Source organism: Wolffia australiana, chromosome 13 (assembly GCF_029677425.1).
Source record: "Wolffia australiana isolate 7733 chromosome 13, ASM2967742v1".
In the NCBI taxonomy this organism is placed as follows: domain Eukaryota; kingdom Viridiplantae; phylum Streptophyta; class Magnoliopsida; order Alismatales; family Araceae; genus Wolffia; species Wolffia australiana.
This window is the reverse complement of record NC_135847.1, coordinates 3014011-3027788: the sequence shown is the minus strand read 5'-3', so window position 1 is coordinate 3027788 and position 13778 is coordinate 3014011.

The window sequence follows — 13778 nt, the reverse complement described above, 5'->3', positions numbered from 1 at the left end:
AGATGTGTTCGTGTCGACGTCCCACCGGAGCCCCTCGCGATGACGATGATGGAGTAATTGTGGAGATGTTCTCGCCTCCGTCAAATGGTATCGATGTAGTACATGGCGAGGTCTTCAGCCAAGGCGGGCGCATGCCATCCCTCTAGCTCTAGGGTTCCACGCAATCCTCCAGTCCCGCGGGCCCGCCGTCGCGAGGATACGGCGCCTGCTGAGGGTCGGGATGCCGAGACGATCGACACGATAACAGCCCCTAGCTGTCGGAGGGAGTGCCTGCCAAGAAAGAAAGAGGGAAGAAGGGATTCGTGCATGTACCGCGTGGTTGGTGAGGGCATCTGCTGTCTAGTTGCCCTCTCGTAGCTGATGTCGAAAGCTGGTTGTGAGAGGACGGCACCGCATGATGTCCTGCCATACACGATGAAGCCACCATTGGGAGCATGCACCTACACGAAGCATGTCGACTAACACCTGTGAGTCCGATTCTACAACAATATTGTGAAGGTTTCGTTCCTCACAGAGGAGTAGACCATCACATGTCGCCATAGCTTCGGCTACTGTATTAGTCTGTGTGTCGTAGAAAGAAGAAAAAGCAAAAAGAATGCTCCCTGTATGGTCCTAGAGGATACCCCCCCCCTCTAGCTGGCGCGAGGTTCCCTTTGGCCGCACCATCCACATTCAATTTAAGGATGCCTATTGGCAGTGGCACCCAATAAACAACACTGTACTAAATGCGTGTAGGGGCCGGGGTCACCGGAATACCCCAGGGGCGGAGGAGGTCACATGCGAGTGCTGATTTGCCGGCTTGAGGGGGAATGAGGTGGTGAATGCGCCTGATCCACATCTTGACTCGCCGCATGATATCCACGGGGCGCATGGGCGATCCTGCAAAACGAGAAGAGTTTCGCCCTTTCCATAACTCTCATAGTAGATAAGCTGTGGTGATGTATAGAGTGGGGCTCCGCTTAGAGTATGTTGGTAAGAGAAACACCCTGTGTAGCATGAGATAGTGGACGCCAATGGTCTGTGATTTGGCGCCAGCATTCAAGTGATTTCTCATTATGAAAGAAATGATGATCCATGGTCTCAGTATGGGGGGCTGTGGGACAGCAGTGGCAGCAGGAGCCGAGAGAGTAGCCTATATGGGTCACTCGATCATCGGTCGGTAGGCCGCGATGCAAGAGTCTCCAGAGGAAAAAGGAGACTCGAGGAAGGATCGCCGGATGCTAGATGCGGCGACCCCAGTGCTGGATGGGGGATTTCTCGCGGAAATGCTCTCAAGAAGATTTGCACGAGTATGCTCCTTCGGGTGTAAGCGTCCAAATGGCAAAGTCAGGATTAGACCCGATTGAGGTACTCTAGACCTCAGGTAACGTATTTGAAGGGAGGCCATGCTGCTCCAGTAGGTGTTGTGTGTTACCCATAAGCAACTGAGCCACTGTTAGTCACACTTCATGTGGGACAAACTGTGGATGGTGCGCGAGTGGTTCATCCACATGCCATGTGTCGAACCAGGCGCTAATCTCTCCTCGTCCAATGTGCCAGCGAGTGATCTGGGCAAGCTGAAGCCAGTGGTGCTGCCACGTCCGCCATCGCCAAGGACCCCGAATATCAACCTCTCGATGGGCCCACTCGCCATACTTGGCGTAAATAAAACTACCCAATGGTGAGTATGTGGTGCGCAAACGCCATACGAGCTTCTTTTGGATCATATTATTGGCTTCTAGTTATATCTTAATACCCCGCCTATTTTTTAAATAAGTTTTGGTCTTTTTCCCATTTCATTGTTTTTGTGGGTTATGAAGGATCATGTTAACTTGGTGATAAAGCCGAAATAGGGAGTTAATTTGCCGCTGTTATTATTTTCACTTCAATCAAATAAAATTTATGAATAAGTAATCTTACTTATAAATGTATAGTTGAGAGTAACGTGGTCCCCACATGACTGGCTCTTACAGTTAGCTTTAAATAGTTAGTTAGGTGTATTCTGTTTTGATTTTAAAGTCGGTTTAGAAATATCAAAAATATTGATTTAAGAATTTGTTTTAAAAATTGCAGGTCAATCGTTCGATGAAATGCTTACAAGGGATGTGTTTTTCTTAAAGACTGAATTCATGTGATTTTGATGAGTTGGATTGAGGATGAATCCTCAATCTTGGTTGATATTCTATAATATATCAAGTAAAACTATCTTAAATTCGATTACGTACCAGAATTCCTTATTGTTTGGGGGTCGTCGATGGCTTCGAATCCTCATCTGGCAGAGTCTTCTTTCAGGTACAAAATCGATCATTTCTTTGTTTCTCAACTTCTTGTTTTCTCTTTCAGGTCAAGAAGAAGTCACTCGTCTTGACCAAGAGATCCAAGAAGCAATATTTCTCGTCTGTTCAAGGTCACCAACGGCTTGTGACCCTGCTCCGACGAGACTTCTTCCTGGTAAATCCTTCTTGATTTCTCTTCTCTTCTACCACTCTCTCACCGTTCTCTCTTCAGGTCACGGGCCTTTCAAACCCGTTGGCCGGGAGAATCAAGAGAAGATGAAGAGAACAAGGATCTCCCCCATTTTTATTTCAAAAATTAGTTTTGAATGCGGTGGCGAAGATGAGATTTGGGGCAAGCTATAGTACCTCTTATAGGTCTGGATTTGTCCAAGGAGACGGATATGGGACAAATCCTCATCCTCTCTAGAGGCAATTTGGCAGAGAACCGCCTTCTCGTCCATGGAGTGAAGTCTCCAGTGACGAAGAAGGTAGGAGGAAGAAGAACATCAAATTTCTTCTCCACTGTCCGATCCGCCTATTAGAGGGCTCAACGGCTATGATTTAATCGTTGCCGTGGACCCTCTTTACTATGGGTGGACCCGACACAGTCAGCTTTGGCACATCAGCTCTGTTCACCACTTGTTCTCGAGTAATTTGTCAAAGTTGGCACTCATCACCGAGCTGCCGCCTATAAAGAAAAGAAAACATTAAAAGAACAAGAATCGATCTTGGCCGTTCACTTTTCTTAAAGAAGATGAATGATCAAGATTATATCATTGGACTTAAGAAAAGCCCATCTCGACTTGTACTTGGGACCGGGCCATGCGAAACCCACATGATTATTTAATATCTTATTTTGTGTATATCGGCCCGTGGGCCCAATGAAGGCTTATCTAGCCTGCCTTGGCCCTACCTGATCCTCTCTGAACAAATCAAGCTTGTTAATCACATGTGAGAAGATGTAGAATCTTCAATGGTATATAAATTTCGGAACACTACGACTTTGAAAATAAAAGAAAGAGAGGAAGACTTGCTTTGTGCGCATGCGTTAGGGCTGCGGCTTGCGTCGTACCTGATGGACTGCCATGGGGGTTGGGCCTGCGACTGCGCTTTCAGCTTTGTACCTTTGAACCATGGCTTAGTTCCGGCTGCGGCTGGGCCTTAGGGGGCAGCACTTATATATTTTTATTTATTTTTAAATGTTTTTTTTCTTTTTTGCTTTCTACTTTATCAACAAATTACTTATTACATCATATTCATGTTAAATTCATTAAAAATAGAAAAATTACATAATACATGGACAAATGCATGAAATGAAATTTATTTATCCTATATCATGAAAAATGTATATTAGTCCCATTATATAGACATAATTTATTCTTCAAAAATGTGAAATTCCAAGCATAAATTTTGATACATCACTTGGCCCGTTTAAATTTCTCTATAATATTACTGGCTTCTAATCATCTCTTAATATCCCACCTTCTTTTTAAATTTTCTTAATTTTCCTATTTCATTGTTCTTGTAATATCGTAAGAATCATGTAAACTTGGAATATTTTGATTCATCTCTTGAAGCCAATTAATACATCAATTTCTTCTACTAATTTCTCTATGGCCATATGTTTTTTTGTAAATTTTGGAATTTTCACCTTTCAGTGTTTCTTTTAATTTCTGAAGGATTATGTAAACTTGGCACACTTCAATTTATCTCGTGATGCCCATTACTAGATTGATTGCTTCTGATAATTTATAAAAAATGACCACCTGATTTTTGAAATATTTGATAATGTCCCATTTTATTGTTCTTGTGGTTTATGAAGGAACTGTAGGTTGTTAGGCAGTGACAAAGGGTAAGTTAAAATTTTAAAATATCAACTAAAAGACTTCATACACTGAACATGTTATTTCATATCACTCATGGTTTTAATTTGGTGTAGAGAAAGTTTCTCACTCTTCTGCCTTAAAGATTATTTGACTTGTTCTACATCTCAGGAGTAATACAAAACACAAAGCGAATAATATATTTTAGTATGTTATTCGCTTTGAGACCAACTCTGCGGATTGTGCTTATTGGACAAAGGTTTGGATCCCCTAATCTACTTATAATCTCTCCATTGTCACACAATCTTAGATTTTAAGAGATCCCTTCAAAACCTTTAGTAGACTCAAAATATAAGTATAACGAGACTGCAGACATATTTTGTTCTTGGAGGAGGTTTAGCAAAAAATATAATTTAGCAAAAGACTTACTGTGATTGGAAACTTATGCTTGGTATTATCATCTTAACTACCCTCACTATTAACAAATACTAATTTTATTCCTCCCAATGGCTGGATTTGCCATACATTGATTAAAGGTGACGTATAATTATGTTCATATAAGATGGTATAATAGGTGCTGCGAAGATGTCATGCACATCTGTTAAAAGGTACCTTATGAAGGAGGTTTGAATTTTGTATTTGTGTGAAGGAAATTCTTTTTATTTATCTACATTAACATATCCAAATATTTATTTAATGTAAAATTTTAAAAAAATGTACCAAAATTCAAAACAATAAAAGGACAAATACACACTATTTATACCCCCCTCGGCCAAAAATAGTAATTATTTCATCATATTGCATCACAAAATCCAAAAAAAAGAACACAATGAATATAAAGTTGGAATTTTATGATGCAACCAGCTCAATGCCACTAAAGAAGTTTGGTTCATGGGGGAATCAATGATAGGTAACTCAGAACAGGTCGGTGCATTTAACCAGTTTCCTCAAAATTTGGAAATGTTTCAAGATATTTAATTTTACGATAATATAATATTTGATGATTGATTTCTAACATCATCTGGTTTTTAAATTATGAATCTTTTAACGTCACCCAATGGATGGGTGAGTTTGCATGCTGTTATACTGTCCATTAGGCTCCTTCTCTCTTTCTATTGGGTTCATATAAAACCATGTCATCTCTAATTTTTTTCTTCAATCAAGAATATTTTATCCACAAGGCATCAGATCCAAGATGCTTCATGACATAACTACATCACTTCCCACACTGCAAACTAATAATTTCAAATTAACTTAGAAAAGCCAAGGATATTATATATATACATGCATCAAAATGTCCACATTTTCATGTTAAGATTGTATAAATTGATTAAAATAGAATTTAGTTCACTTTATGATTTTTCCAGAATTTTATAAATTAAGATTCATGAAAAAATTATTTTCTAAAGTTAGAGAATATTTGCTTAAGTTATTAAAGGCCTTTTCTGCTTTTTCTGAATTTTAATTCATTTTTCAGGATTTTCTTGATGACTAGCTCAAAGAGAAATTGATTTTCAGAAACTAAATCTTTTTTAGGTTTATTTAAAATTTTATGATTTTCAATTAGTTTTTACGAATTTAATTGGATTGGGTCATGTCTCACTTTCTGATTGGCCAACTTTTGTCCAATGATTGGAAAATGAATGTTGATAGCAATGTGATTCTCTATCTAGTAGTTAATGCGACTGCAATGCTTGGATCCATGATCCCTTAGAAAATAAATAAATGATGTTTTTGCATTAAATGTTTTCAGATGCTTACTACATTCCCATATATGTGGCAGAGCATTGTGGATGAAAGTAACCAAATGATTACTTGGTCTTGTGCAATTCTGAATAGACCATCATGATTAAATGACTAAACTAATTGCATTTAATTTACTTTACATTGTTTTGTTCACACGACACGTGGCGACAAATCATTGAAATACAGAGAAAATTGGGATGATGGTGCAGACCAATTGTAACATGGATCCTGATCCATCTGGCGTATGTATGGAGGAGATTTAATGAGATCCAATGGCTCACATTGCTCCAAAGTAAAATAATGATACCTTGAGATGTGACTGACCAATTGGACCCAAAATTTGTGGCTAGACTTATCATTTGACCCTCTCTCATCCTTATAGTTTTTTTTTCTAAAAACTAGGATGAGAGAAAAATACATCGGAAGCTCGCTTCAATCTAGTCGGCTAGGAAAGACACAACTACATCTGGAGTCAAAGTTTTATTTGCATCTTGGGGTGAACATTTATGTTTTTTATGATTGTTTTAATTTCCTTCTTGAATGTTTCCATAAGTGCCAATGCATGGGTATCACGCACATGCTTTTGGAGGACTTTAAGGGTCAAGAGCATTACAGTGCATTCAATATCAAATTTGAATTACATAAAAATAATTCAATCAATTTACTGGTCTCTATCCATGTCTTAGATCCATAGATACATTTCAAATTCAAGTTAAAAATTACTTTACCTAATATCTCTCTAGATCAATTTTCCTATTTTCATATATTCAGATTTTGATTTTTCCACAATTCGATTATCTATCCCACACTAAAATTTCATAAAAAAATTTGTTTGTGTCCCCTTTGAATTTTGAGCTCATCCCTTTCAAAATTTATTCTAACTCTGTTGGATCCCATTCCATTCTGCATATTATCCCTTGATTTAGCATAATGAGTTAGGTTATGGATACCACCACATCTTTTTTGATATTTCTAGAGAGTACTGATGCGCTACCTTACTTAGGATTTAACTGCATTTCCTTGATTCAGTCTCCTATTATATCAAGGAAATTTGATCCCTTCTTAACCAAATATTCATCTTCATTGACTCCTTACTACATCAAAACTGAGAGTGATTGGAATATCATGATTAGAGGGTCATAAGTTAGAGTCAAAACATAATCGTCCATCCAAAAAGGTCTCACTGGTATCTTAGGTACAAGGACCAAAAAGGTGATATGGATCAAACTAATTGATAATTATGTATGATAACATTAAAATATTCACTCAAATCAATCATCGTTCTGTTTCGCTAATGGCTACATGATCAATCATTTTCATTGTATGTGTGAGACTTGATAAAAGTATTCGAGGTTAGATATTTTTTATGTCATTCTTGGGTTTCCTTTGGTATAAAATATTTAGAAAAAAGGTTTAAATATTATTGATCATTGTATTATAATCTCATCATAAGTCACTCTCTCATTGCTATTAGTTAAGGGCTTTATAAAAAACATCACATGAGAGTAATAATGAATAAAATTTAATTTCATTGAATTTAAATAAGATGCATAAATGTGACTAGTTTTCTGAAAACATAATATCCTTTGTCATTTGAGAGTCTCACCTGGATAAAGGATTATGCATACTGGTAAATGAAAATTAGAATTTTAATTACTGTCATTGTTGGCTTTCGAGTTAAATCAATAATTTTATAAATCATTTACTTAATAGAACTAGGTTTTGATGGTGATCAGTAATGATTATCTCCACAGGGATCTTGATTATGAATATATGTCATTTAAGTGGTGATTAAACGAGTGAGAAAATATAGTTGTAAAATAAGAGGAAAATGGCAACGTGAGAAGGTGATAGTTAATTTTAATAAGATTAAGATAATTAATGTATGATAGTATCTAGGAGTATAGATGTGAGATACGTAATTAAAAAAAGAGGGTTGAAAGATAAAAAATAAAGGGAAAATATAAATATTTTTATAAGTGGGATAATGGTTGGACGGTGAAGCACAATGTTATTTATAGATATGAAATGATGTTATGATAGCATGAGACGCGATGACGTTGGGTATGATGTATTTAATCTTATAACTATGGCGATGATAGAACAATGTAAGGGGAGAAGACTTTCCCCAGGGCCTCATGTTCCGGCAGGGCCATTGGAAATTACAGATAAGCTCCTCTATTTCTCTGTTTTCCCTACTAAATTATCAAACACACCAATATGAGCACTAGATAGATCTCTGAACTAACTCGCTATCCAATGCCTACAGATATAGGAACCAAGTTCAAAGATGAGTTTTAGTGATTGAACCTTAATTTATAAATCAATATACATGTATTGATAGAGGGAGAAGGTTAAATATGCAGTAAAAAATCATCTCCTTTGTCCTTCTTGATTATTAGATACCAAGGCTTGAATTTGGAGCAATCTTGGCAATTAATCTGTTTAAATAATCTCTCTCTCTCTCTCTCTCTCTCTCTCTCTCTCTCCCCTCGTCAGCACCACTGTCAATTGAGTTGTTGTGGTTTAGGGGTTTTGGATCCTTCAATTTTTTATATTTATTCGTAATAATTGGCCATAATTTTATGCCATCCTCAATATATGCCCCCCCGTTGTGCCATGTGTCCATGTAGGGATTAAGAAAAAAAATGAGGAATAAATAAATAAAGAAATGTATGTCACGACTATGCATGGTGATGCGTCATCATGTCTCATGACTACACATTTCTTGATCCCACCAAATGAGATGCACCCATGTATCACTATTGCCAAAAATATAAGCATGTAATGATTAAGAGAATATCCTGGAAACATCATTTTTGGATGCCACATCACATGAGTTTCCATATTTAGCCAATGAGATCATGACACGTAGGCACCATTTTTTGACTTTCGTAGTAATCACATATTTTAATGTATGAATCATGAATCATGAATTTCATAGGAATTGGATTTGTTATAATTTTGATCCATCCTATTTTTCTATCGTTCCATATCACGCATATGCAACTTATGATGGTAAAAATTTTATGAAAGAGTTGAAATAAAAATTTCTACATTATAAATAATGAGCTGTAGCTAGGTATTTAATGGGCTGGCAAATTAATCTATCTATTGTATTTGATTGACCCTTTATCATTTTATCTACATGTTGATAGAGTCAATTATTAACTTTGAGAAAGAAATATTATTGAGGCATTAATGTAATTAAATAGATTTATACATGGACCTAAAGGGTCATTAATATACTCAAAATTAGGGTAAAAATTATGTCGTTGAAAATTTGAGTTTAATGAATAAAATTTATAAACCTATACTCGTAAATTTAGTTAGCAAGTGACGAGTAAGGGTCGTCTCCATAGGGAACATATATTAGGGAAAGTACGATCTCAATTGGGTGAAGCATGACGATGAGAAGAGTTATGTATACGGTAGTGAATGAGTGATAAGAGTGAACGATAATGTGAGAGATGGCTAACTAAGGTTTTACTTATTAGGGATTAAGATGGACGAGAATGCAGAAAAGAGATGGGATCATGATGGCGGCATGATAGGTGGTGGATAAGGTGAGTGATGTAGTGGTATTGAGATGGGATGATGAGTTGAGTAAGGAGAAAGGAATATTAGCTCATGATTAAATGGGGAAGATAGAGGTACTTGAAGAGATTGTCATCGCGTAAGAGGGGATGTGAAATGGGTGAGATTGGATGATATAGGATGATGATGGAGTGGATGATGGATGGGGCTGGATGACGATGATGGAAAATGAATGCACTAACTAAGTGTGTTGGAGATGATTCAATGTAAGGCGAAAGGCTAACCTTATATCCCTATATTCCTTCTAGATCACAATGTCTTCCCACTACAGACCAACCTCCTCACTTCTCTGTTCAACCTCCCCAAGCACTAGAGACACCAAGGAACACTTGATGGACTTTCAAAACTTTATTTTATTTTATTTCGATCAACCTAACTAAGAGGAAGTGAGCTTAAATATAATTTTCTAAAGATTGGGGGCTCAATTTATAGATCCAATATGGATGGAATAGAGAACAAAAAGAAGAAGCAGCCCTTAAAATTTCAGCTCTATCTGAGTTCTGGATTGTCGGATATCAATCCTGGAAGTTGGATAATTTTTAGACGTCGATTTAATTCAAATATTTCTCTCTCCTCCTTCTTGTCATTCGGTAAGGGTTTTCTCTCTTCTGGGCATTAAATGGGAAGATTGACTGAGATTCCTCCTCGTTATCTACAATTGACGGCTCTTGTCGTGCCATGTGTCTCCCTAGGAAAAAGAAGAAAAGGAATAGTGATAGTTTATGATTTAAATATAAAGTTTAATAGCTTTTGTTGCAGCAGACGTGGTGGCGCGTCACCCAGCTGTCATTGTTGACCATTCCAAAGAGAGAGAAAGAGAAAGAAGGAATAATATTTTAATCATTTCTTCCTCGGTCACATTAATTACAAAAAGAGCTTCTTTTTCTGATTGGTCCACGTCACTAGCGCCAAGAAAAGTAAAAAAAACCCAAAAAATATATTATAAAATTCATATTAAAATAGAGGCCCAAAAAATACAAATAAATAAACATTTTGACTTAGAAGAATCCTATATTTCAGATTTTAATGTCAAAAAATTCCAGAAAAATCATATTATGACTCATAAAATTGTATTCTTTCAGAATATACTATCAGAAAATTCTCCAAAAATATATAAAAATACAGAAAATGCAGAATATCATTCTAAAAATGAAGCTAATCATTTTAAGCTTGATAACATGCATATATAATTACCTTAATGCAGATAAACATGTAAATATGGTCATATTAAGCTACAAAAAATGCATGTAATCAGTCGTACACAACTTTGGATTCTGGTAGTTACTTTCTAATTTTAGGACATTTATGAGAAGGGCTATGTGTGCATAAATTGGGGAGGGGGAAGGAAATAATTTTTAGGTGATAATTAAATGCAGAACTGGGGAAACTTCTCCTTTGTTTTCTGTATTTCAAAAGCCTTCCTTATAGTGAAACAAGATGATTAGATATTCAATAATTTAAAGTGGTGCAGTTCAAAGTAATGTTGAGGATCTTCTATGATTTTCTTTAAAATAAATTGAATTTTTTATTCTAATAGGCTGAAACACTATTACATGGATTAGAGGTTTAATGGTTTTGATTATAAGTCTACTATATTAAAATATATATTCTTTTTAGTACATATAGATTGATTTTATTTCCTGTAAACAATTCACAGACTTATCATAAAATTTGAATTCTACTTTTTGGATGAATGATATAAGGAATATAATAAAAAAATTAAATTATTATTATTTTACTCCATGATAAACCTTTAACATCATGTACTTTCTCTGGGTCATTTTTTCTACTCTGTGTAGTTGTTTCGACTGTGATCTTAACACAAAAGTCACTCAAAGTGTATGCTGTTGGAAATTGTCTCTTTCGATGAAAAAAATACTATCAATCCTATAATAACTAGTTATCACTACCCTCCAGAACTGTCATTAGATATAAAATTTGAGATAAACAACATGTAGAGAAGAGTAAGAGTAATAAATTTATCTCATTAATAAATAATAATTAAAATTTTTATTGAACTTAAAAATTCATTGAGATTATTAAAGTCAGTAGACCCTCTGGATGGCATGGTACCTATTGGGCATAAGTGGATCTTAAAATAAAGATTGGTGTAATGGATGAGTTAATTACTCTAAGGCAATGTTTTGGAAGATGGTTCTTCTAATAAACTAGTTCACTTTAAAAAAGTGTTGACTCTTGCTGTCATGAGAAAACCAACCTTCTTGCCATTGCATCGCACTACAGTTATGGAATCTCAAAACTGATAGTCAGGACTGTTTAGCTTGATGGAAATGTCAAGGAAGAATTTAGGTACAATAAAACCTAATGGTTATACATCTAAGGTGTGCAAGTTGCGATGGTCCAATTATGGACAGAAGCAAGTATACATAAGTTGGAGTATGATTTTTTGATAATATGGTCAAGTATATGGTAATTATCATGTCTTCACTTATAATGAAGATAAAATGATACATGTATGCATAAAAGATTAGTGGGAGAAAAATTAGTTTCATAATCCTTGATGTTAAAGACATTCTGCTCATGGGGATCGATACAGAGGTCCCATTCTCAACAAAGTTGAGTCTTAAATATCTTCTCCATAGAAGGATTTGGAAGAATATGTCTACACATTGGAAATATGTGTATTTAGAGATAGATCGAGAAGGTTGCTAGGCTTGTCCCAATCCATGTACATAGACAAAAAGATTTGCCATGAAGAACTCTAATGAGCATTCAAATAAGTCTCTTCAAGATAGAGAAATGATAGAGAAAATCCCATGTGTTTTTATTATTGAATCCACAATGATGCAATATTATACACTACACCTGATGTGACATTTTCTCCAAATATATCAGGCTGAACCAAGTGAGGAACATTGGATGGCAGAAAAATGCCAAGGACTAAGGATTTATTTATGGAGGATAGGAGCTAAAGCTTAAATGTTACATTGATTTGAGGTTTTAATTAGATCTAGATGATAGTAAAATCAAGACCTAGATTCTGGTATAGTATTTTGGAATAGTTCTAAGCAGAGTACCAATATAGGCTTCACAATGGAAGCTGAGTATATTGCTGCAGCTGATGCTGCCAAAAACCAATATTGTTGAAGAAATTCATGACTCACATTTACATTGTTCCGTTGATTTCAGATCATATTTCCTTATTGTGTGGAAAAAGATGGTGTGATGAAATAAGCAAATGACCACACTCTCATCAGAAGTCAAAACACAAAGTGTTGGTCCATTCGCTTGATTAGGGAGATTAATTAAATAGATATTATGATGAAAAGGGTTACCTCAATTGACAGAATGTCGAATCCACTTACACAACCCTAGCTCATGATATTTTTGGGTGTCAACCATGGGTTTGTTGCACAAAGGTGGTTTTCTTTAGTCGAAGTGGAAGGTCAAAGAATATTATGTGGCCTGAAAGCCAATAACACTACCATGTCTCATTTACAAAGATCATTAGTATATAAACATATGTTCTAAATGCTATAAATGATGAGTGATGAGTGATAACACACAAATTCAGTGGTAAAATGCTATAAATGTTTGCTATTTGGGGGTATTAAAGTGATCTAAATGCATATTCTCAGATGGAATTATCATTTATCTGCATTAGAACCACTTATTGAGCACTAAATCAAAATGAAGTTGATTTGGTGAGTATATGATTTTTCTGATTTTCTTTGGGTATTCTTCCAGAAATTTTTGTTATCAGAATATATTTATACATTTGTCAAAATATTTTTATTATCAGAATCTTTGGGTGTTCTGTGCTCGTTTTGGCTTATTTGGGTCTAAATATTTTAGATGGCAGGTTTCAGCAGGAGATTGGACAATTTTGGAGGGAAAATTTGGAGAAAGGAGAGCCTAAATGAGCACAGAACACAAGGAGGCGGAGGAGAGAGAAAATGATGAAATGTGGAGATTTGGCCCACTTCAAACCCTCATATCTCGCAACTCCATCGTTGGATCAAGCTCAAAGTTTGATGGTGGGTTTTTCACTTCAACGGTGGAAATTACCTGCAAATTTTTAGAACTTTTGTAATGAAGGGGACGGCCAAGGGCAAAAGGGAAATTGACTTTACCTTTTCACCCAATGTACTTAAACCCTTTTTTCTCTCTCTACGACCATTCTGGAGTCTTACATCCACAACTGAGAAAATAGGGGAGGAAATTCTTGGATCAAGCAAGGTTCTGAATTTATTTCATTGCATTTTCTGGTCTTGATTTCTAGATTGCATTCTTCTAAATTGCCTGGGCTTGTGCGAAATGTTGTGGCCCTTTCTAGGAGTTGAATCTCATTTTGCTTGAGATGAATATTGAGCCCTGAAAACAAAAATTAACTAAA